The sequence below is a fragment of the Pinus tabuliformis genome, chromosome 4_1, assembly GCF_031772625.1.
Source record: "Pinus tabuliformis cultivar Carrire ecotype Pingquan chromosome 4_1, CPIR1, whole genome shotgun sequence".
Taxonomy (NCBI): domain Eukaryota; kingdom Viridiplantae; phylum Streptophyta; class Pinopsida; order Pinales; family Pinaceae; genus Pinus; species Pinus tabuliformis.
Genome location: NC_142303.1, coordinates 4,686,860 through 4,711,343, shown reverse-complemented (window position 1 = coordinate 4,711,343; position 24,484 = coordinate 4,686,860). Strand labels below are relative to the sequence as shown.

At 38.2% G+C, this 24,484-nt stretch overlaps 1 pseudogene; it reads right to left on the bottom strand.

The window, feature by feature from the left end:
• Window positions 1-17,772: 17,772 nt before the first annotated feature.
• LOC149173961 (neutral ceramidase pseudogene) lies at window positions 17,773-18,514 on the bottom strand (annotated as a pseudogene).
• Window positions 18,515-24,484: the final 5,970 nt, after the last annotated feature.

Here is a 24,484-nt window from a genome sequence, read left to right as displayed (position 1 = left end):
ATTGACTTGAAAAGTGGATATCACCAGATCCGAATTCAGGAAGGAGATGAGTGGAAGACAGCTTCCAAGACGAATGAAGGCTTATATGAATGGCTGGTGATGCCATTTGGGTTGAGCAATGCCCCAAGTACGTTCATGCGCTTGATGAATGAGGTACTGAAGGAATTCATTGGGAAATTCGTAATAGTTTACTTGGATGAAATTTTGATTTTTAGTAAAACTAAGGAAGAACATTTCAGGCATGTTCGCAGTGTGTTGAGGAAGCTGCAGCAAAACAAATTGCTGATCAATCTGAAAAAGTGTACTTTTTTTCAGCGGGAGTTGGTGTATCTGGGTTTTGTAATTGCAGAAAACGAATTAAAGATGGACTCAGAAAAGGTGGCAGCTATAAATTCATCAGGAATTTCAGTGAGATCTGCGCACCTATGCTGGATACGATTAAGAAAACAAATCAGCCTTTTCACTGGACTGAAGCAGCGGAAAGAGGTTTTCAGATTTTGAAAAGGAAGATTACCGAAAGGCCGATATTGAGGCTGCCTGACTTCAACAAACCCTTTTAGGTTCGTTGTGATGCCAGTAGTACGGCCATTGGGGCAGTACTAAGTCAGGAGGATAGACCAGTCGCATATTTCAGTGAAAAGCTGAACGAGAGTAGACAGAAATACTCAACCTATGACAAAGAGTTCTATGCAATTATACAAGCGTTAAAGCATTGGAGACATTATCTGTTAGGTAATGAGTTTGTTTTATTTACGGATAACTCTGCATTACAGTACATTATGCAGCAACATAAATTGAACCATAAGCATGCAGCATGGGTTGAGTACTTACAGAATTTCACGTTTGTACTAAAACATATTAGTGGGCAAGCAAACAAGGTGGCAGATGCGCTGAGTAGAAGGACTCTACTCTTACAGGAAGGTACGATGCAGGTTTTAGGCTTTGAGCACCTGAAAGAGCTGTATCAAACAGATGCCGATTTTAAGGAGGCCTATGAGGCTTGTCAAAACCCTCTGTTGAGAAACAGCAGTCTGTGGTTGGACTATAATTTACAGGAGGGATTGCTGTTTAAGGGAGGACAGCTATGTATTCCCAACTGCTCTATGCGAGAAAACATTATTCAGGAAAAACATAGTGGAGGTTTGGCTGGACACTTCGGTATAGACAAGACAGTAGCACAGGTACGACATTTCTATTTTTGGCCAAAATTACAGCGGGATGTGGAAAGATACGTGAGTAGGTGCAAGGTTTGCCAACTGGCAAAGGGCCACAGTCAGAATACAGGTCTGTACTTACCATTACCCGTTCCGAGCCGACCATGGGACTCCGTCAGCTTAGATTTTGTTCTGGGCTTGCCTAAGACACAGCGGGGTTTCGATTCAGTAATGGTTGTGGTAGATCGATTTTCAAAGATGGCGCACTTTGTACCTTGCAAGAAGACCAGTGATGCTACTTATATAGCACATTTGTTTTTCACTGAGATTGTTCGACTACATGGGCTTCCAAGGTCCATCATTTCCGACAGGGACGTAAAGTTCACCGGTCATTTTTGGCGAACTCTGTGGAAAAAGTTGAACACCCAATTACAGTTTAGCTCCGCTTATCACCCGCAGACAGATGGCCAAACTGAAGTGGTAAACAGGAGCTTAGGAAATTTGCTTCGGAGCTTAATAGGCGAGAATGCACGGACGTGGGACCGTGTACTAGCTCAGGCGGAATTCGCATATAACGATTCACCTAATCGCAGCACCGGTTATAGTCCTTTCCAGATTATGTACGGCATGCATCCACGCGGAGTGCATGAATTACGAGATTTGGGGAAGCTCGAAAAACGAAGTGCTGATGGGGAAGATTTCGCCCAAGCAATGAGTAACTTACATGAGCAGGTAAAGCTGAAATTACAGGACAGCAGTCAAAAGTACAAACAGCGGGCTGATTCAAAGCGTCGGGAAGTTCAGTTTAACGTTGGGGATGACGTCCTTGCGTATTTACAGAAGGAGCGATTTCCGAAACGGGAGTACAACAAATTGAAGTATAAAAAGATCGGTCCCTGCAAAATCATTCGCAAATTTTCTTCAAATGCCTATGAGTTGCAGTTGCCACCAGGGATCGGTATTTCTCCCATTTTTAACGTGGCAGATATGTTTCCTTATGTCGCTGATCCGAGAGACGATACAACAGCAAAGCCACCGCGGGACACCAGTTGTGAGGAAAGTTCATGGATGAGGCAGATGCCAGTGGCACAACCCCTGGAGATCGAGAAGATCCTTGACACACAGGTAGCTAGGCGCACACGCAGGAAGGAATATCTGCGGTATTTGGTCAAGTGGAAGAACCGTCCGGTAGAGGACAGTTCGTGGCTTAACGCAACGCAGATACAGAAAGCAGGCTATTCTGTCGACGATCTCATGGAACGGAGCCATGACTTTTTGCCACCCCGGAAGCCTGATGCAGGAGCATCCAGCTCCGAGGAGACAGAAGGTGGTTGACTGTCTCATGGAGAGGACAAGAACAAGCAAAGAACACATGCATAGCTGGACAGGTTATCAAACTTGTCATTTGTTTTACTTTTCTTTATTATTTGTTTTATTTCCCAGAAGGTCGTTAGAGACCATAGAAATTGCAAAACTGTGAATTGTTTTAGTTTAGGAATTAATTAACAGTAAATTAGCATTTTAGTGAAAGAAACTGGTTGACAGTTGTAATAATTTTGGTTAGACAGTTCAACTAGAAGTGGAAGCAGTTATGCTTCCCGGATGTTAAAAACAGAGGGAAAAAGATAGTGAAAAAAACCCCTCGCGAGAAAGAAACACAGATACATTCCTCTGAAATAAAATTGTTTTTTTTAAGAACCACTGCTAAATTAATTCATCCGGTTGATATTATCTATGATTAACATCCATTGAAATAAGAGTACCGTAAGCATACAATTACAGTGAGCATATAATTGAAGATAGTAAGCTGTAATGAATAGAGCACGCGCTGCTACAGGAGGCTATTTCCACACAGAAAGGAGGACCGACAACTGACATCGACAAAAGTGACCAGGTAACGAATATACAAGTTTTCATACCCTTTTTTACAAAACATATAATTGCTGGAAACGAAAGTACAGTGATTTCATTTAACTGAATTATTACAAATAAAGCGCATAACAGAGGTTTTCTGAGCATAAAACGCTCACCAAAACGAGTTTCATTTACAAACGAAACCGCTCCAAGCAAATAAATGCCACAAACAGGCTAACAGAACCGTAAACGACAGAGGACAATACAGTTCATTTGCAAACCCAAGTAACAGTGAATATTTACAGACAAGCATTAAATGACAGAGCAGAATATTGTTCGTCCATAACCCAGGTGACTGTAACTATTTACAGACGAGAACTTCAATTTCTTTACAAACTAACAAGCGAAACAACGCCGGAAGGACCCTACCCGATATATAAGGCTTGAGGGTTTCGGGTTATCTCCAGCAAACGTAGGGAGTATAAACCCTCGGCGGCCAGACACCTGAAACAACCTGCAAGAATGAATGTGGACGCGGATTAGCACAAACTGAAGCGAGAAAAACAAATAAGAAGAAAGCCAGCAAATGAACGAGCCATAACCTATGGCTCTCACCTGAAGTTGTAAAGGCAGCGTTGCAAAACCAACCAATACCCATAACCTGAAGAACAAGGGACGAATTTGTCAGAGCCTGAAACAGAAGTGAAGACAGAGTCTGGCATCGAACCAGAGCTTACCTCCGAGACAAGGTTGAAACGAAGTGGTTTACTGAAGCGTGGAGCCGAAGGGATCCTGTCACAGAACCAGTCACAAGTTAAGAGTTTGTGGAATGAACCCATTTGACAGAAAACAATTAAAGAAACAGTAAATAAAACGCATGACGGTGTAAGGAACCAATGGCATATTGTCGCCCTCACAGGAATCCCAACGCGCAGAATAGCGAGAGGCCGGAGGCACCAGAGTAACGCGATGCCAGAACGAAGAAGTTGTAAGCGCAAAAACCCTCCGCAGAGCAGAGCCGGGGTTTAACACAGTAAACAATGAAATGACCAACAAAACCGAGGATTGGTTTGAAAAAAGGCGGGAGTGACTTGACGGACAGAACCCACAGGTGGAGTTTCACAACTGGTACCGCCAGTTAAAACCCTCCGAAAAATCTAGAGGCCTGTACATTCGCATTTACACCAACGTCAATCGCATTAACTATTGCACAGTGAAACAGCTACGCCACGTTGGAGGGTTGGGCCATCGTTAGGTAAAGGAAGCGGAGGATTCAATTGGGCATATCGTGTAATAATAACGAGGTAAATTTTGTGGCATTTCTGTAATCAGATAAATTGATATTTCATTGGATAAATTGATATTTCGTTACATTCAGGTTTTCAATTGTAGGAAGGTAAACTCAATATAATGGAAGGTGCTCAATAAAATTAGTAGGAGACTGTAATATTTAGGGTGGGGCGTGACATGAAATATTAGGTAAAATTTATTAATATTACATTTTAATTAGTATTTCTCCCCACTATTTATTAGGTGGGGGTGGTTATAAATATTGGGTAACATATAATATTGTAATATTATATTTTATGTAATCAATATATTTGTAACAATTAATATAGATGTGTTCCATCTATAAATTTAATTGCGTTCAGGTTTTTAGTTGTAGGAAGGTAAACTCAATATAATGGAAGGTGCTCAATAAAATTAGCAGGAGTGAGGGGAAATATTGAGTAGAATGTAATATTTCGGGTGGGGTTTGACATGAAATATTAGGTAAAATTTAATAATATTACATTTTAATTAGTATTTCTCCCCACTATTTATTAGGTGGGGGTGGTAGGTAACATATAATATTGTAATATTAAATTTTATGTAATCAATATATTTGTAACAATTAATATAGATGTGTTCCATCTATAAATTTAATTAATAAGCGCATACAAACTTAATATTTACAATATGACAAGATTTTTAATCATGAATGTTTACCATGGATATTATTAACTTCTAAGTAGGTTTTTTTACAATACCATGGGCCAATACCCACAAGAGAAAGATAGAGAGGGAGAGGAGGGAAGAAAATTATAATACAATGGGCTACTACCATGGTTTATCAATACCATGGGCCATCTAGACCGTTGATTATTATGTTATGGATCTAGGCTTTTAACTGTTACAATACCATGGACCAATACCATGATTTATCAATACCACATGCCCAAAAACAATAACTTATTTCAAAATAGAAACATTTTATTTTAATTTAATTTTATAACATTTTTTAATGAAATCTAAGAGAAAAAAGGTTATAGTTACTCTTGAGGCCTCCATCCTCACAACTGCTAACAATATTTTAATAGAGATTAAATGGAGGTTTTAATAAATTAAAAAATTAGAATACTTTAATATATACATATGTGAAATTTATATAATATAAATAATATTATAAAGAACTAGGGGAGATATGGAGAGTTAGTGAGGGGGAGAGAGAGAGAAGGCGGAGAGAGAGGGAGAGGAATAGGGAGGGAGAGATAGATAAATAGATATGGAGAGAGTGTCTGTATGTTTTGTGGGTGAGAAGGAGAGACAAGGGGAGATAGAGATATAGATGGGGCAGGGGAGGGGGTAGAAGAGAGAGGCAAAGAGAGGGAGGGAGTAAGAGGGATAGATGGGAGATGGAGGGGGTAGAGAGAGAGAGAGAGAGAAGGGGAAGAGATAGAGAGGTAAAGGAAGAGGGAGAGATATATAGATAGATAGATAGATATGGGGAGAGATAGGGAGAGCATGAGATATGTTTAGTGGGTTGAGATAGAGAGACAAATAAAGAGAGATGGAGGGAGGTATAGATATAGATAGTAGGGGGAGAGAGGAAAGAAGATAAAGATAGAGAAACTTAGGGGGAGGTAGATAGAATGAGACGAGGGAGAGGGAGGAGAAGAGAGAGGAGAGGGGGAGAGAGTTAGACACATAATGGAAGGTGGAGAGATAGGGAAGAAGAAAGAGTCTCACAGAGACAAATACGGACATAGAAGTTAGATATAGAAAGTCATGAATATTTAAGATTTTCAATGTGGTTGTTGATTTCTAATCCTATTTGAGCACATGCACTATATGCATTAATTTCAGTGTAGATGTCAATTTATAATTCTATTTAATACCTTACACTAGATGCATTAATTTCAGTGTCGATGTTGATTTCTACTCCTATTTGATTGCTTGCACAGGATGCATTTGTTTTAGTGTAGATATTGATTTCTAATCCTATTTTATCGCTTGCACTTGATTAATTGATTTCATTTTAGATGTCAAATTCTAATCATATTTAATACTTTACTCTAGATGCATTGATTTTAGTGTAGATGTTGATTTCTACTCATATTTGATTGCTTTCATTAGATGCAATGGTTTCAGTGAAGATATTGATTTCTAATCCTATTTGATTGGTTGCACTAGATGCATTGATTTTAGTATAGATGTTGATTTCTAATCCTATTTGATTGTTTGCACTAGATGCATTGATTTTAGTGTAGATGTTAATTTCTGATTTGATGCAACAAGATGTATGATGTGCATTAATTTCAAAGTAATTAGATTAATAGTGTGCATTGATTTCAGTGTAAGCACATCTCTACCTCCTCCATCTATATCTCTATCTCTTATTATCTCTCTATCTCAGTCTAAACATACACACTCTCTATCCATATCTATCTATCTATCTCTCCCTCCCTTCCTTTCCCCTCCCTCTCTCTCTCTTCACCTCCTCTCTCTCTAACGTTTCTTTCTCCATATCTATATCTCTTCCTCCCTCCCTGTCTTTGCCTCTCTCTTCTTCCCTCTCCCCATTTGTATCTCTATCCTCCCTTATCTCTGCTTCTCACCCCCAAAACATACACACTCTCTCAGTGTAAGCATGGTGGGCCCTAGTATTGCAGCAATAATGCTGCAACTCCTGGAACTCCCTTCTTTAATTTTATCAGCCCGGTAGTTCGTAACAAACTTGGAAGCGATGGTTCTGTATGCACAAGTACTAGCTCTTGCCGCAGTTGTCACTTGGTCAGCTAGCACAAGTCCGCTAGGGCTCAAGCCAACTTCTATGAGCTCTTAGAAGAAGATTTTTAACTGATGGATGGAAGCTAACTCAAAGGAAGCTGATCTACTTGCAGAAAGAAACTGAAAGCCAAAAAGTAACATAAACCCTAGCAAACCCTAATTCTACCAACTAGTCCTACTAATGCAGAGGAGAGAATGCAAACTATTAGAAGAGATGCCATTACTTCTATGAAGGTAAAATGCACATGCCTAGGCTATCTCTATCTGAAGGAAACATCTTTTTGTGTTTTCAAATAAGTTATCAGAATTATCATGCATGTGTTTTAACTGGCTTTTAACTGTGCAGGGGTGGATCAAGGAAGGGGAATGCTTGGAAAAGGTTGGGAAGGCTCAGAGAAGGTCTAAGGAGTCCCTAACACCCTTCCAGAGAGTTTCACAAAGTTTAGCTATCTAGCAACCTCACTTGTGAGCTTCTACAGGAAGTCTGCAGGGGTTCTACAGGATGTTTTAGGGATTTCTACAGGATGTTCAGGAATTTCTACAGGATGTTCTAAAATTGGATTTTGGAGGATGGGTGAGTGAAAGAGGATGCATGAATGGATAGAGAGGTAGGGTAGGGGTCTGAAATGACCCAGTGACTGATGGATGAAGTGATGGGAGGATGTGGAAAGCTAACTTGACTTAAGGAAGGCTAAGGCAATGGAAGAGCAAGAAGGTAGGGTTACGTGGGCAGAAGAGTAGTTGTGAGATGAGGAAGCTAACTAGGAGATGGAGCAGCTGGGCTGGACGAAGCTTAGGTGGATGAGAGAGAGATGGATATGCCCTGCACGGTGTGTACTTAACCAAATCAACCAAATCCTGCACACAATCAAAATCTTAGCTAATCTATCCTAACTATTAACGAAACAAATGAACAGAAGCTTTATTTCCAAAGAGAACCATGTACAGCACTTAATCAAATAAACATCCACAAAGGTCTGAACGCATGACTAACTTCTACAAATGAAGACATTACACCAAAGATTGCATGGTCAAGCAAACTAGTGTTTTTGTTGGGCAGCACTATTTCTGCAATTCTAGCCCCTGATCCAATAAGGGAGAGGTGAAACTGAGAGTGAAGGAAACCCTTTTTCTGGAGCTTTATCAATTATTATCCTATCAATCTATTCTACACATCTGAAGCAATTCTATTCCTGAACAACGACCTATTTAACCAACACAACTAAATCTTGCTCAACAAAACCACGTTTCAAATGCGTAAAAGGAAAATCGCAGTGCTTAAAGGAAAGATAACAATACAAAGAAGGAGGCCCTAGGCTCTCAGGTTGGGCCCAACCCTAAGAGCTATGGCTCCTATAGAAAACTCAGAGCTGATATCAAATCTGACTGCTTCCCATTATCAAAAAAATAATCATAAGTCAAGAGTTATGCCAACAATGGCTACAAAAGAACAAAACAGAGCTAGCAGCACTGTAGTACAGAATATGCAAGAGTTTTTCAAAAAGTCCTTTTCGAAGGCTGAGGCCTTAACATTTATACACCACGAGGCCCTAGCTGGCCTCCTAAATCTATGGGAGTTGGCTGCCCAAACTGTGAGTGAACAGCTCCTTCCAAGAAATCTGTTTGGCTGCCTTTTAGATCCGGTTTTGGTGGCCTTTGGAGCTCGGAGTTGGGGGTGAAGATCCAAGGGAGGCTATTTAATGCCATAGAAAACCCCCCTATGAATCCTCAACCCAAGCTTGGCTGTCTCCTAGCCCACGTCTGCTCGGTTTTGCTCCAACATGTGTCAAAAAATCCTGAAATGAGCATGTGTTAGCCACCTAGGAATAGTGACTACCCTTATTCGTACAAATGACATAAACATACTAAAAAATAATGCATAAGTTATGAAAAATGAAGGATTGAACAAGAGTAATTAGGCCAAATGAGCCCAAAATGTTACCAAATTTGGGGCTCATCATCACTCCCCTGCTAAAATGATTGCTCATCCCTGAGCAACTAGTCCAGCTCCTCGTCTTTCATTGCTTTAATTGCCACTCTCACATCCCAGGCTTCTGAAGTAGTATCCTCCTCACTGTCATGGAACCCGGCCTTATTTTCCACCTCTTCCCACTCCTTATGCTCTTCTTTTTCTGTGCTTCCTTCTACCAATCCCAAAAGCAAAGGTGGGCTTAGCTTGAGGCCGATCCAGCTGGCCTGGAGGTTCTGCATGGACTTCTTGTAGAGAGGTACCCGTACTAGGCCCTCCCTCATTCTAGTTGGAGTGTGATACTCCCTGATTTTGAGGTTGTGGGACAATGTGTTCCACCTTTGGGTGCAAGCATGAACACAATTGTCCCCTAATAATCACTCCATATCCTCGAAATGTGTTATAGCCTGAGCCTGCTGATCCATGTATTTTAGTAAAGCCTAAGGGTTGGTTGCTAGGTGTTGGTGGGCGGATATCAATGTAGTGGGGTCCCATGGCTCTGCTCTAATTAACAGTGGTTCATGTAACTCTCGGTTAATAACATCTTTGACCTCTGTCGCTATCTTTTCTCCGTGGTTTAACCATGAGGTAAATGCCATCAGCTGCATATCTCCCACAACTGTGTTGGGGTCCCATGAAGTTACGTTAGGAAGGGCCAAATTATGGAGGCACTCTGATAGCTTGGCCTTGTCCTCTGTGGAGCTGTTGTTGCATAAATCTGTGAACTGCTGGGGGTTTTGGATCTGGGAGATACCCCTCTGTGCTAATGCATTAATTTGGAATTGCAGCCACTGGTCCCGTAGGTATAGGCCATAAGGTTTGGCCGGCTTCCTACATTATAGAGCATCCATAGCCCAACTGACCATGCAGGCCAGTTGTGCCTCTTTTTCTTGCAATTGTTGTTTGAGAGCTTGTATCTCTATATTTGCTTGCAATTCCCTTTCCTGTAGTTGCTGGATTAGTTCCTCAAGATCAGCTTGCATTCCTTCTTTGCCTTGAGTTTCTGCTGTAGTGTTCTCTGATGTTGTGCCCCTTTCTTTCCTCTGTTCCTATAGCTGCAGTTTGAGCTTCTCATTCTCTTCTTGTAGAAATACTCAATGGCAGTTTCCCATCTGTTTTGCCATAGCTAATTCCCTTCTTTCCTCCTTGAGTTGTTCCTCCAAGGGGTCTATATCTACTACTCCTTTAGATTTAACTATCCTCATCCATGTGTGGGTCCTCACTCTTTCTTCCTCCAGCGCAAAGAAAAGTGGCACTGTGAATTTTTGTGGAATAATTTTCCCAGCCTCCAAAAAGTTATAATAAGAGCTCAAGCTGGGCTGGGGGCTAGGCTCCATAATGTGTTCTACCTCTTCTTCCCTTTGTGGTGATGTGGTTGCCTCCCCCTCCATTCTTTCGGTCTCCTTGAGCTTGGCTAATGTTTCTTGTAGAACTACTTCAGCATCCTCTAGAGGGGTTTTTGAAGCTGACCTTTCCATCCTCTCCCTCCAGGTAGTTGTCTTCGGGCTCCCCCACTCATAAGTGACTGACACTTTGGAGGGGGACTTCTCCTTTGGTGAGGTAGGGGTGTCTTCAATGGTAATTGGGTCTTTGGATGGAGGTTGGGGCCTGCCGGTTTTAATTCTTACACTTCTCCTCGCTTTGAAATACAGAGGAGTCTCCTTCTTTCGTTTCTTCTTTGGCTTGGGAGAGGTACTTAGGGTGGCCAGCACAGCTGCTGCCTCCCTAGCAAGAATTTTGGCCGTTTTCTCCTTCTGTTTTCCTTTCTCAGGACCTCCTGTAGAAAGCCCTGTAGTGGCTGATTTCTGGCTTCCTGTAGAAGCCGTTTTTAACTTTCCTGTAGAAACAGACGGCACCGTTTTAGCCTGCTTGGCTGAGGGTGCTTTTTCTTTCAATTTTGCTGAGGCTGCCTTAGAGGTGCCCTCACTGACATGGACTTTTTCAGTCCTTTCCACCATGCTCTGTAGTCGTTTCTCCCTGGGTGTTAGTATGGTTTTGTCACCCTCTATTTTGGAAGTTTGGTCTTTCTCTTGTTTTCCCTTGTGTTCTTTCTTTGGTGTTTTGGCCATGGTTTCTTGGCCTTTACCTTTCTTCTCTGCTTGAATGGGTTCCTTCTCCTCACTGCTGGAGGAGGTGAGCTCCTCAGCCAACACTCGGATGTCATCATCCTTAGTCAAATTTCGAAAGGTTTCCCAGGAGAGAGGGACAGTGTACGTGTGGAGTGCATCTTCCATGACGAGCTTAATGAGCCCATGATGGGCTATCTAGTTTGGCGTTCCCTCTCTCAATTTGGTGGCACACTCAGTCATGGACTGCAGGAGGAAGTAAGGAATGCTCAACTTTTTCTCTAAGGGTAGGTCCATTTGGTGCCTAAGTTCTATGAGCAGCCGAAAATGATATCCATACATGTGCTGAATCGTCCCTCGCACGTGATATACTTCATAATTTGGAGGTTGACCTCACTCCAGAACGACTGTAGGCTGGTTCTTCGAACTCCATTCTTGTCTTCTGAGAATTGTTCCTCTGGCAAAAAGAACTCCTTCTTAGCTTTCTGACCTAGTTTTCTCTCCTCCTTATCCCAAGGTACCCCCATCGGTAGATCAGTGACTCTGCTAATGAACTGTGGGGTGAGTCTGAGGGTCAAACCTTTGAAGTTGACAATGGCCAACGTCTTTGACTTTGGCTGCAAGGATCGCAGGAATTCTTCTGCCACCTCATCATCATGACCTTGAAGCTTGTCACAAAATGACATCCATTGTGCATGAGAAAACAGGTCCACCACCTCAGGGGTTTCCCGTAACTTCTTTGAATCTATAGGCTCCTTTCTAATGAACCCTCCCAGCATGGTAAACACTTGCTGTGTTGGCCTGAGCTTGCCTGCTCGTATACAAAAGTGGGTCTTTGGGATTTCCTTAGATATAGCGCAGAGCTATGCCTCTGTTATACACACAATTTATAAAATTCACGACTGTCTACGAGTGAGCCTTGACAGTGGCTCAATTATGAATGAAACCCTGGAGAAAATCCCGCATACACACTACGATGACAATTCTCATGCAGCAATAAGAAGATGCTTGCAAATTCATGCACAGACTGTAATTCACGGTTTCCTACCCCTTTAACACGTCGACTTCACCACCTTTCGAACCAATTGCATGGGAGGACTATGTTCAGGCTTACCTCGTTCCAGAATTTCCACCTTCGACGTGAACAGTTCAATTTCCTCCGTAACGTTGAGCTTCCTGTAGCGCAGCTTCCTGTAGAAGTCGTGCACGGGTGCTGGGGAGCGCTTCAGTGGTTCTGGGCCTTCTGTGTAGCAACAGGATGTTGGAACAGGCCGAGAACTCGAAGTAACAGCCTTCAGAAAATTGAGGATGCGTACTCGGCTGCAAAGCGATTGAGAATAAATGAGTGCAGTGCGCGATACGTGATCTAGCCGGCGGACTTGAATTTCTGCGGAATTCCTGGCGCGGGGGTGAGCTGTCCCCGTCGGCCCGTTGGTCGACGTCACCTGCTATCAATCCCTAAATTTTGGCGGAATGTGCTTGTTCATAAAACTAAATATAATCATTCTATCCCTCAAAAAATTGGGACAACTATCTTAAGAAGTTGTATGACTCTCCAAACACCATGGGAACCATATTAAACACATCTATTAAGGAAGATATATTTCTTTGGAAGATGTTGAGTCTGGGATTAATAAGTTCGTTAATGGGAAAGCTAAAGATATTGAAGGATATCAAGATGAGATCTTTAAAATGGAACGCTCTATCCTCATTTCTTAAGAAATTGACTCAGCTGGTTTCTTAACATCATTCATCATCTCCACAAGCTTCTCAATTTGGCTGTAAAGCATGGCTTCCCTAAGCTTTAGACGCAAAACCTTATTGTACCTGTCTTTAAAAATGGGGATAAAAGCATTCCCTCTAACTACATGACCATTATAATTAGCCACATCCTAGCCAATCTTTATAGGCTCATTTTGGAAAAGAAGCTTAGCCTTTGGCTTGAAAACCATGGTAAAAGAGCTAAAGGGCAAGTTGGTTTTAGGAGACATCACTCGACTATCGACCATCTTGTCACTCTCAATATCATTGCAGTGGAATGTTGCAACAGTAAAGTTAATCTCTTCTATTGTTTTGTGGACTTTAGAAAATATTTCAACATTATTCCTCGAGATAATCTTTGGGAGAGACTTGAAGAGATCATGCTGTTGTGATCCACCTCTAAGAGACTGTCATTACCAAGCTTAAGACCAATGAAGGGTGGTCTAAAGATATTAAATGCAATATAAGGGTTAAGCAAGGGTGTCCCCTATCCCCTACTATTTTTGGCATTTACATCAATAAGTTAGAGGAGCGTCTGGAAACTACAGGTTGCAAGGGCACCGAGCTCACTGGTATAATCATTACTCTTCTCCTTTATGCTTATGATATCATTCTTCTTGCAAAAAGCCAGCATGACCTAGACAAGAAGCTTAAGACTCTTTAGGTCTACTGCTCCAATATGGGTATGACAGTTAATACCGAAAAAACTAAAGTCATGATCATTAAATCCAAAAATATCACTCATGGTAGTTTCGTCTATGATAACCATTGCCTAGAGCATGTTCCTTCTTCTAAATATCTGGGTATTGACTTTCCTCATCAAATCAATTGGAATTATAGCATCAAGAAAAGGATTATTGGTGGCTAGAAAGCTTATTATGAGCTTTAAAATAATTGTAAGTTGGTCGATCTTTGCATTTAGAGTAAATAAGGGTTCCTCTTTGAGACTCTCGTCACCCTTGTCTTATACGGATGTGAAGTTTAGGGTTGTAGTATATCCAGATATTCGTGGAGAAAGATTGAGATGATTCAAAAGCAATTCATAACCTACAATCTCAAGATCAAGGGAAGTACTCCCTATCCTGTCCTCTCAACCGAAGCCAGCCTATCCCCCATTGAAATTATGACTATGCTTAGATATTTGATGTATAAGAAGAATCTTTACAACATGGAATCTAAGAGGCTCCCAAAAATTGCTTCTAACTTTATTCAAAACCCCTACCTTCACCTCAAGTGCAGGTGGCATAAGGATGCCCATTCTTGGCTCAACCATTGGGGGATTAAGGAGGAGATCATTTTTGGGCAATTTAGTTGTCTGCTAAATCCCTTTATCAATCCGGGGAATCGTAAACTTAGAAGCAAACCAAAATATATGGGACCTTAGATGAAACAGGTGTAAGAAGTTTGTTTAGAATGGAAATGCATATTACAAATCTAAACTATCAGATCTATTTTATGAAAGCATAAAAAATGTTTGATCAATGGAATTATTTTACTTTAGAAGATAGAGAAGAGTCTCTTGTTCAAGAGTCCTGATTGTCCTTCTACAATCTTCCTATAATAACATTACCAAACACCTAAGAAAGCAAGAAAGAAAGCATGTGAATAAAAGCAAGTAAATATTGTTTTCAATTCAATTCTTAGCTTATGGAGAAGAGTCTCCTAACTTAGGAGGACTTGATTTCCCTTCTCACATAAAAACTATATACTGAAAGGGAATCAATATTCACATAAATGTAATCTAGGAAAGCATATGAGAAAGTAAATCTTATTTCAATTTAATCTAGCTCATGGAGAAGAGACTCCTAACTTAGGAGTTCTTGGTTGTCCTTCTCACATCAAAACTAGCCACTGAAAGGAGATCAACCTTCACACAACAAAACATGGCCATAACATGAATTCATATTGAAATTATCTACAATTATTTACAACAAAGAAATAAGATGAACATTAGAATTAAAATTAGTATATTCACAACATTATTCTACAACAAAGTGTACTTATCTCAGTATGGGGATCCTTCCATTCCTCAATGTGCACACATGAACAACTATTACACCTTAAGAATCAAACAACACTCATAACTCATGATTTGGAGAAAGTGGTATTATTCATTGTTGAATGAACATAAATCTAATGCTAATGAATAGCTGATAATTGTTTTCTCTCCCTCCTCTCCATAACATGATTTGGAGGATGCTCTTCTTATTTATACATGAATTAGGGATATCTACTCAATAAATGTAGATCCCTTAAATATCTACTAGATCCATACTTGTCTCAACTTATCCCTAAATACTAGATACAAATCCCATGACACATCAAAATCTCCATGACCTTTCTCCTTGGAATATGGTCCACCTCTTGAGTTGAAATTCGAATTTGATCTTGGGAGGCCACATAAGGGTACCTTGGAAACTTCCAAATGATCTACACATGTCATCAAACTCAAGCCACTTTTAGGTATAAGCAAATACATGTTATTTCTCTAACTTTTAATCATAAATTCACTCTAAATACATGAAATTAATAACTTTCGAAAATGAAAATATAAACTCATATGGTAATGGAAATATAGGGTTATGTAATGATAATATGATGAAATGAGGTGACAAAATGAGGATAAAGGTGAAAATGGAGTGGAAATTGAGGTTAATTTGGCGGCCCAACATACCCCCCAACTTAAGTTATTGCATGTCCTCATGCAATCTATTACATTGATCATGATTTGATCTTTTGAATTGTCTTGCTTTTACATGTGCTTTGGCTGATGTCGATTTTTAACTTCACATAATTTTCTTTTTGACAACTTTGTTCCTTTTTGCAAAGTCTTCTCTCTTAAAAACATTTGATTGCAACATATTATTTTGGTTGGTTCTTGTGTGACAACCAAAATTTGTTTAGTATTGGTTCTTTTGTAACAATAATTTCATTGTTTTTGTGTTGCATCAAAAGACTTTGAAAACATTTAATCAACCATTCTTTCTTTGATCATTATTTGCAAAACATGTAACATTTGAATCATAATGCAATAGTAGTTGTTTGGAAAAAGTATGTTGGTTAGGATGATATGTGTAGAAAGGACATATATGACATATGGAAGGTGATAATGGAGTATGGATGTGAATATGAACATGGTGAAACATTTTCCAAAAATTATAATTTTAGCATTAAAGGAATTGTATGATAAAAAGCTAGAAAAGAACATACCTTTACTTACCTGAGTGGTCAAACTGTGTATATGTAGAAAAGTGTAGCTTCTGTTGTTGAATCATGGAATGAAGAATACAAGAATGTGATCTGTGTCTTGGTTGCATATATGATGCGAATGTGGATAATTTATTACTACTACTGAATCTGTTCCAAAGTATAAAAGAATCTGCTCCTGAATCATATAGTCTTCATTTCGTCCCATATCGTGGCACAATTATTTCCATGTGAATGAATGTGTCGATGTCGAACATGGAAAGAATTCATTGGATTACCGACCATTGATGAATGTCGTTAACCAATGCGAGGCAAACTCACCATTAATGTCAATGAGTGCCAAGGTACCCAAGTACATCTTGCGAAGCGCGAATGAATGAGCTGATGTCGAGCCACTTGCAAGATCCAACAAACAAGGGACATTAATGTATTCCCATTGTTCGTTGGCGAGAAGACTTGCCATTAAGGCATGCAAGCCTCAAGGTACTAATAATGACTCTAGTCTTTATCCCAGATAAGGTGCTGAGGTCGATGGGTCAAGACTTGTTGAAAGGTGGGCCTTAAGGAATCTCACATCAGTCAACGCAAGTTCGTACAAATGATTGGTAGGACTATAGATACAAGATGTTATGGTCAAACAGTTTTTATGGCAAGGAAAGCAAGGCAATGTAGAGAGATGGATGGTTTATTCATGAGGCAAAAAGGATGAACTGAAAAGAAGGTAAAAATGTATGCGACTCAGAAAAGTAGACATGTATGAAGTCATGATGGATAAGGCAATGAATCAATGGACTTTAACATTGATGACTGATGAGGCTTTGAAGGAGAAGTGTGGGAAACAAATCATGACAACAAAACATTTCTCTGTAGCCACAAATGTCACGACATTTGTAATTAACTCCTTCAAGCTTCAATAATGAATGTGATTTCGAGAGATCACATCTTCATGGACTTGGATCATCGCACACCTGTCAAAGCTCAGTACATATCCTGCATGAAAACTGTAAGAGATTTTTGAAAGATATAAAATGCAAGAATGAGTATAAATGCTTAGCAACCAAAATAAAATGAAATGAATGTTGCCTTTGTGCGCTAGTTCCTAACTCCAACAAGACAAGTTAGCATAAAATGTTTTCAGCTGTTATGAAATTTCCATTTGCAATTTTTTAATTATTTTGAATTTTTTTTTTTGAATTATTTTCATTTTTTATTTGTTTTATTTGTTTTTATTTGTTTTGACTTTTTTTATGTGTTTTATTGTTTTTTTTTAATAAAACTAAAATTTGTTTTGTATTTTTTTTTTTAAACATATAAAATAAAATAAAATCACAAAAAATTGTTTTGGGTTATTTTGAATTTTTTTTAAACTGAAAATTTCTTTTTAATTTGTATTCACTCTATTAAATTTACAAACAGAAAGTAAAAAAAAAATATAAAATGTTGATTGCTTGTCCTCGCAAGCGCCCTTGTTAATAGGACCAAGGAACATTTCCCCTGACAACTGCCAGGAATTGATGAATCTGCTAGTGAGTCCCCAAACACGAACAACGCAGCCAAATGATCATTATATGCTGTTGTAATGGATCTTCCAAACCAAAAAAAAAAAAATAACGAACCAGTCAACGCTTATCTTCATGATAAAATTCATCGAACTTTATCCTAATTTTTCAACAATAGCAACCTGGATCTGGTTCCAAGTATCTCAGATGAACTACCCATAACTGTTTTTTTTTATTATTATACCAAATTTAGCTATTCTTTCATAATCCACAGACACTCGTTTGGAACATGTTCCAGCCATTGTTGTGAACTCTCCAGGTACACAAAGGATGACAAACTGACCAATCCTTAGAATCTGAAGCGGAAGAATAGATGGCGCCCATGCATAAGGTTGAGTCATTTCCCCTGTGTCGAGCAGGATGGGTTTTGGCTTTTGACACTCAACCTGTTCTGCATTTGGTGTTTTCAATAAATTTCTAACCAGCTTCCAAAATGGATTCCCTTTGTCATCCCCCTGCGTGAAATCGAATGCTCCAGGACCATCAGTTGTTCCAGCAGCAAAGCCAAAGCCCATTGCAGTAGGGCATGTCTTAACAATCCTTTCCTTGCTGCGATCTTCATCTAAAATTTTTACCTTGAGATTGGAAAAGTCAAGATGCACATGACGATAATCGATTTTACCTGACAACTGCTTAGTTGCACTGTTGAATAATTCAGTAGCTTTGTTGAATTGTCTCTCTCCAATTATGCGAGTGCTTGCAAATTCATCTGGGTATCCTGGGCCTTGACCATAACATAACTCATTTTTCCCATTACAAGTGTTGTGATTGAAATCACAAGGCAATCTAGTGTCTATACAAAATGTACCCAAGACATTTGGGCTCATGTCACCAACATTTGACTGACAAAAGGCAGCAACAAATTGAGGTCTTTCACTGTGCCTGAATGAGCTTCGAACCAAATGCAGCGTGGAACGTTTAGTTTGAACAGTGCAGAATGTTGAATCACCAAAAGTCCATTGAAGTATCCGATGCTCTGACGCATAAAACTTTGCTCCGTTTGGGCGAATTCCATTTTCGCATAATATATTTAATTGTCTGCCAAATTGTTATGGGAATTACAAAGCGGTTTAAATCACACCCGGAACGCATCCCATTGCAGCTTTGCAATTGTGCCATGTTCGGCAGAATCAGCACAGTACACAAACAACTGTCTTCAATATCACAATGCCATCAGTTACCAGTGTCTTTTCAGTGGATCTTACTTGGTGACTTATCACCAAAATGAAGGATTACAAGTGCCAAGAAAATTGCCCTAGAGAACAAATGACGAGAAATATCAAGAACACTGCATCTACATGCCAACAGCATCCCATCAAATTAGGTAAGAGAATTATCCAATCCTGAAAAAGCTGTAATAGAATGCTCAAGCCCTTTGAGCGGTATAGATCTTCGATGTCAAAGAAGCCTTTCCGAATCAAAAATTAATTTTGGATTAGACATGGTTGACCATGTCTATTCCTGGGATATTGAGATCATGCAGAGAGAGATCACAGGAAATCAGATAAAGATAGGATAACATTTAATTGAAACAGAAATGCCGATTTTAGGAGGATTTTTCTCTAACCGAGTTTAGCAGATGCGTGCAAAATTGAGGGCAGTTGAAACCGCCACAAAAGAATTTACATCGATGATTGTTCTGGAGCTTCCTGACGCAGCTACGATATCACCAAATCCTGCTTGATGCGAACCATTTAGCACATGGCAGTGTGGGCAGTAATATGTTACGTATGGAAAATATTCTTTCCTAGCCAAACCATTGTGCATGTGACAGTTACCACAAATCAGGGCATAACATTGCGATGGATCTTCACCAACAAGCATGGCTGCAAGTCGAGAAATCCAACCTCCTTCACTCGCACTACCCTTTTGATGATGTTCAACTACATATCCCTGCTGCCTTGTGCCACCTTGAGGGTTTACCAATGCTGCAGAACCATCTTGATCGTCAGCCAATTGCTCAGTCGAAATGCTACCATCACTAACACTCCTTTCATGGGAATGTTTCCTGTTTCTAAGCCCAGCAGATGGTACAACTTCGACATCATGGCTTTTTGCTTGGTTTTGGATAATGCCTGCATCATCTTGTATGGTGAAATTCAAACCTGACTCTGCCCCTAATTTGGATGCTAAAACACTAGCAGCAGCTGCCTTTGCAGCAGGATCAAGGTCATATCTATGAATAAGCTGCTGAGTCAGATAATAATTCGCCCGCTCTTTAATTTCATCAATTTTAGCTTTTCTTTTAGCACGCAATTTATCAAGAGTCTTTTGGTCCTTGCGCTCACACATGTGAAAATAACCAGAGCATGTTGAATACAGAAGAGCAGATTTGCCAAGTTAAATCTGGAGTCTTTGTTGACATTATAGCAATCACTATAGCAACAACCTCACAGATGACAGGGTATATTATAAGAGCTCGAGCAAGCTTGCGCCAAGTTTCAGATTGCCTCTTTGTCCTAGCATGAACAGAAGCTTCTTCTTTGGATACATGCTTCCAGGGCGAATAACTTCGGGCCTTTGGTTATTTTCAATGTCGTATGGGATTTTGTATGTTTGTTTTTATATGATTCGACCTCTTTATTGTTTTATTCATTATTTGTATGAAAGGTTTTGATTTTTTTTTTTTTTTTTCTTCTTTGTTTATGTTATTGTGTTAAAAACTAAAAAAATGAAATTTGATTCTAAATTTATTTTTTTTTATTTTTTTTATGATACATAATTTTTTTTTTTTTAAACTAAATTAAAATTATTTTTTTGAAACTAAGATTGTTTTATTTTGTTTTGTGTTAAAACAATACAAAAAGGAAAAAGAAATTAATTGTTTTATTTATTTATATTGTATTGTTATTAAAAACTAAAAATTAAAAAAATGAAATTTATTTTGTATTGTTTTTTTTTTTTTAACTAAAATTTAAATTTCTTTTCCAATTAAGAAATTAAATTTATTTATGATGATTTTATTTTTACAAATTGAATTTCATTCCTAGTTTTTTTAATTTTTTTTTAAATTGTTTTAAAATCATTCTTTTTAAGAATTTAAATTTTATTCTAATCCTAAAACAATATGGAAAATTTATTGATTTAGGATGAAATTTTTTTAGCAAATGGAGACAACTATATTGCAAACCCTGAAAATATTTATAAACATTCTACTTTCTGATCCTCGAGATCGTGTGAAAACGCAGGAGGAGAGCATACTTATTCGAAACATAAAATATGATCCTACCTACTCTATGCTAATTGAAAATTACAAACTATTACGTGTAATTAAATTTCCAGTGTAACCATTCACGCAATAGTAGTAAAAATATATTCATTTTCAATTTCGCAATTTTAAAATGAAAATATACAAGGATGATCGAATCTAGTTTTTGTGAGTATGATCTAATGAAATAAAAACAAAATCGATCTAACCTCGTACTTGTTTGAAACCATCGAAACCACTTGTCGATAAGGATTTCATAGGCGTGATTTCCACTCTCATTCAGATAGTGCTGCAACTTCTCTTGGTCCTCCTCAATTTCCTGTTCAAATAATTGTTCATCATTAGATATACATGATGATTCTTCAAATGTTAATTCATTGTTTTCTTCTAGAGGAGTAGTTAAGCTTTTGGCGGCTGTCAAGATCTCTTCTTCGCAAGAAGAGGAGATCCTAACACTTGCTAGGATCTGAGCGAGTTGTTCCAAACTTATACTCATTGTTTTTATTGTGTTTTTTTTTTTTTTTTTTTAGTGAATGGGGGTTTTTTATTTGTGTTCTATTTCTATGTTTTCTATATGAGAATAAACTTAAATGAAAATTCCTAAATGCAACTAACCCTAAATGATCCTAAATACAATTTTTTCCTAAACAATCTTCTTAACTAGCTTACATCTAAGTTTTCTTCCCCCGCAACGGCGCCAAAATGTTGGGCGATTTAGTTGTCTGCTAAATCCCTGTCATTTAATTTATCAATCCGGGGAATCGTAAACTTAGAAGCAAACCAAAATATATGGGACCTTAGATGAAACAGGTGTAAGAAGTTTGTTTAGAATGGAAATGCATATTACAAATCTAAACTATCAGATCTATTTTATGAAAGCATAAAAAATGTTTGATCAATGGAATTATTTTACTTTAGAAGATAGAGAAGAGTCTCTTGTTCAAGAGTCCTGATTGTCCTTCTACAATATTCCTATAATAACATTACCAAACACCTAAGAAAGCAAGAAAGAAAGCATGTAAATGAAAGCAAGTAAATATTGTTTTCAATTCAATTCTTAGCTTATGGAGAAGAGTCTCCTAACTTAGGAGGACTTGATTGCCCTTCTCACATAAAAACTATATACTAAAAGGGAATCAATATTCACATAAATGTAATCTAGGAAAGCATATGAGAAGTAAATCTTATTTCAATTTAATCTAGCTCATGGAGAAGAGACTCCCAACTTAGGAGTTCTTGGTTGTCCTTCTCACATCAAAACTAGCCACTGAAAGGAGATCAACCTTCACACAACAAAACATGGCCATAACATGAATTCATATTGAAATTATCTACAATTATTTACAACAAAGAAATAAGATGAACATTAGAATTAAAATTAGTATATTCACAACATTATTCTACAACAAAGTGTACTTATCTCAGTATGGGGATCCTTCCATTCCTCAATGAGCACACATGAACAACTATCACACCTTAAGAATCAAACAACACTCATAACTCATGATTTGGAGAAAGTGGTATTATTCATGTTGAATGAACATAAATCTAATGCTAATGAATAACTGATAATTGTTTTCTCTCCCTCCTCTCCATAACATGATTTGGAGGATGCTCTTCTTATTTATACATGAATTAGGGATATCTACTCAATAAATGTAGATCCCTTAAATATCTACTAGACCCATACTTGTCTCAACTTATCCCTAAATACTAGATACAAATCCCATGACACATCAAAATCTCCATGATCTTTCTCCTTGGAATATGATCCACCTCTTGAGTTGAAATTCGAATTTGATCTTGGGAGGCCACATAAGGGTGCCTTGGAAACTTCCAAATGATCTACACATGTCATCAAACTCAAGCCACTTTTAGGTATAAGCAAATACATGTTATTTCTCTAACTTTTAATCATAAATTCACTCTAAATACATGAAATTAATAACTTTGGAAAATGAAAAGATAAACTCATATGGTAATGGAAATATAGGGTTATGTAATGATAATATGATGAAATGAGGTGACAAAATGAGGATAAAGGTGAAAATGGAGTGAAATTTGAGGTTAATTTGGCGGCCCAACAATCATCATGGGAAGCAAGGATAGTGTCAAAGATACTATTACCTCAAATTTTAAGGACAAGTTGTGGGATGATAAGGAGCGAGAGGGTAAGAGAAAGCTAAGATATTATAACGAGGTGATCAACCCCACCCTCAATAACCATAATTATCTCTCTGTGCTAACCAAAACTAAGGAAAAAAAAATAACATCACTAGGATAAGAACTAATTCTCATGAGATTCGAAGTGAAACCGACAATAGTCTACTCCCAAGGCAACCTAGGATGATAGAATCTGTCATATTTGTGATACTAAGATGGTAGAAGATGAAAAAAAAAATCCTTTTAGAATGTTGACTCTTACTCACATCTGCTCTTAGTTATCTAAAATCTGTCACACTTCCAATCTTCTTGACTTATTAATGCAACCCAACTATGACGATTTTGGCACACTTCTTTCCCTTCTTTTGACCATAGAAACAAGATTTTGAAGAATCACAATTAGATTTTTTTTTCTTGATGTCTGATAGACCACATTGGTGTTAGAGGATGTTAATCATCATCATCATCATCATCATTATTATTCGTGTGAGCTTTCATTTCTCGTTTTTTTTATAGTTATGGCATATTGAAAGGTAGTGCAAGTTCATTGAAGGTGGATTAAATATAGTAAAATTTGTGTACAAGTAATTTTGGTCTATTGGCATTGTTTTAGTATACATTTCTAAAGGTGTAAAGAGGTGAAGGTCAAATATGATAGAATATACAATTTTTTGGTCAAACTTTACTCATAAAACATTTAGTAAAACTAATAAAAATTGATAGTTTGTAGAAACAAGTTATGCCACAAAATTATATTGAGTCAGTATCTCACTCTCATGAGAACTAGATATAGATACTAGTGAACTCAATAGTATAAACATCTATAATCTAGAAATTCTTAGTGAAGGCATTCCCCTTGGGTGGGAGATGGTTGGCATGGAGTGATGGAAATGGATTCAAAGTGAGATTAAGTACATCTCCTTAGGTGTTTCCTGCAAGAACTAATAAACTAAAAGAAACGTTAACAATGCCTCTGAAGCTAAAAGGATATCGTTATTTGAGTGATATAGTAGATTCAAATAGCTCTTAGGTTTGGAATCAAGAATAGAAGGCTTCAAACGTATTAAGATTCCAGGAAGAAGTAAAAAGTTGGTCTCGCTATGTGCAAAGACTAAACATAGCATGTAAGGATAAAGGAAGAAGAAGATGATTTGGTGTTGTATAAAAATAGTTATTTTATGAGATACATTACTAAGATTTTCTCTAGGGGCCATTTTAAGGAGGACCAGAGAAATATTATCATAAGAGCGTTGGGCTTGAGTTTTGATGCATTTTATGTTGTAAATGGCATCTTATTTTGACCACATATTTTTCTATTTCATCACCTTGGAATTTCTTACCAACACTTTTACCAAGTTTATTTTGACCACATATTTTTCCATTTCATCACGTTGCCATTTATTACCAACACTTTTACCAAGTTTATGCTATCATGAGTTTATATATAGTTTATTTCCTAAGTTATTCAATTTCCCTATTTTAATGAATGCATA